This window comes from Pteropus vampyrus, unplaced genomic scaffold, assembly GCF_000151845.1.
Source record: "Pteropus vampyrus isolate Shadow unplaced genomic scaffold, Pvam_2.0 Scaffold3, whole genome shotgun sequence".
Taxonomy (NCBI): Eukaryota; Metazoa; Chordata; class Mammalia; order Chiroptera; family Pteropodidae; genus Pteropus; species Pteropus vampyrus.
The window spans coordinates 12,149,361-12,151,725 of record NW_011888784.1 but is presented as its reverse complement, the minus strand read 5'-3'; the positions used below and the strand labels follow the sequence as shown (position 1 = coordinate 12,151,725).

Here is a 2,365-nt window from a genome sequence, read left to right as displayed (position 1 = left end):
AGTCATCTCTTTACATGAGACCATATACATGGCACTAAGTTATCTGTGGACCACTGAGGGGAAGAGGATCAGGAAGGTGTGAACCGTGGTGAAGGCATCCTACTATGCTTTCCGTGACTAGCTTTATGTAGAAAACAGGGTAGCTATAATTAACTGTAAGTAGCAGTTAAAGCAATTGTTTTCACGGTGGGCCTTGTCAGACCAGAGAGACTACAGGTGATAAAGTGTAACAGAGAGCTGGGGTTCTAGAAGGCCATGCTACAACCTGTGCTATTGTGCGATACTTGCAGAATGTGTAGTAAGTGAATTGCCACAATGTTGGTTTAGCTTAAGCACCTTGATGTTTTGGGAACAAAGATGTATCCTTTACAGGAGCAGGTGGGGAGAGGACACCCTGCTGAGGCTCTGCCTCCAACTACTAGAAAGCAGATGCCTGCATAAGAGACAAGGGCAGCGATTGGAGAGGGAAGCTTGTGAATGATTTGAGTCACTTCTGTGAACTCCTCCAAATGACTGGAGAACATTTGACTGTGGTGGGCCATGTCCCCACGATCTGATTCGTACACCACGGGTAGTGCAAGAGGACTGGCTGTGTCGTTCCCAAGTATTCCAGTCCTCATTCTCCTTTCCCCGACTAATGCTGAGTGTCTGCATCATTAATGATAAATTCTCTGAGATCCCTCTCCAGTTGTCTACTTCCTATGAAACTTCACTCTCAAAACATCTTTTAAATTGTGATTTGTATTTGTATTTATTTATTTATTTTTTAAATTTTAATTTATTTTTTTTTTTAGGCAAAGCAACCCTTGGTTCACCTCACAGATTGCAAGAACCTTGTCAGCTTACAATCCTTTATTTTTTATTTTTTATGCCTACAGCACCTGGTCTTCCTAGGTGGTCTCCCATCCAAATACTAACCAGACCCGACCCTGCTTAGCTTCCGAGATCAGACGGGATCGGGCTTGTTCGGGGTGGCATGGCCATAGACTAGTTTTATTTTTAAATAGGTAAATAAAGCACATTGTACAAGTTCAAATGGTATCAAAAGATAAATAGTAAAGAATAATCCTTCCCTTCCTCCCCTTTACCTCCTCAAGGTATATACTATTACCAATTTCTTACATATCTACCACAGAAATTCTATGAATTTCATAGACTTTATAACCTCTCATATGAACATCAAACATGTGCCATTTCTACTCCTTAGAAAGGGCCTGAGTACATATATGGTGTTCAATAAATATTGATTTATTAATTAATTGAAAAAATAGTTTCAGTGTTTGTCAGAATCCTAGAATTCCCAGGATAGGTAAAACTGCAAAGTTGACAATACTGATCTCTAGACTTTCAGAGAATGCAGTCATACACATTGAAACAGTTTCTGTGCTAGTGAGTGCAAAGTGTTAACACTGCTGGGGAATTTAAGATAAATTATGCTATAGAGAGTAACAGACCCTGAAAAAGGAAGCTAAGCTCTGGCATTTTACACCTTGCAAAGACAAATGCTTTGCAATGAGTATAAAAGTCCTCTTTGTGATCAAAAAATTTGGCAAGTCATCCAGCATTCTTAACTTTCCCACCATGGCAGAAATCTCATTACATATAACCTTTTAAATGGGACCAGAGAAACATTTTCAACTTGATTCTCATTGGGCACAACTTCTACCTGGAACTACCATCCAAAGAGAGACAAAATGTATATTATTTTTGTATCAGAGGTGTAGTGCCGAGAGCACTGTTCACTGTGCCCTTTTATTTAAGAGCCAAGTAAGCTTGCTTGTTCTCTCTCTCTCTCTCTCTCTCTCTCTCTCTCTCTCTCTCTCTCTCTCTCACACACACACACACACACACACACACACATATAGATCCTAGAGGCTCTTTACAGACTAACTGGGAAATAATTCTTATAAGTACAGCCCCAGTACAAGGGTCCACCACTCAGTCTGACCACAGTGGATGTGGTAAATTTCAATTTTTGTCTCTTGGGGGTCCTATAGGGCAGGCGTACTTAGAAACATGACGGGTCAACCCCCAGAAACTATGTGATGATAGTTTTTGTGGTTGTTTGTGAATGTATCTTCTTACCACCCTAGATTATCTGATATGTTTATGCTAATTTATCGGTAGGCCTAGACTTCTAATGTTTGAGCTGCCATTGCATTCTTTCACTGTAGTAGTTTTGCAAACCACGGCCAACTACTTTGTTAGGCATTGTGTTAGATGCTGTACATTTACTATTCAAGTAATCATCACAAACGTTGCATGAAATTTATGATTATGACCATTTTACACACAAAGAAACCAAAAATCTAAAAAGATAAGGCCACTTGATGTGATGTAGCATACGTATCAGAATTTGCACTCA

General features: G+C 39.7%; 1 pseudogene; it reads right to left on the bottom strand.

The window, feature by feature from the left end:
* Positions 1–869: 869 nt before the first annotated feature.
* LOC111741662 lies at positions 870–988 on the bottom strand (annotated as a pseudogene).
* Positions 989–2,365: the final 1,377 nt, after the last annotated feature.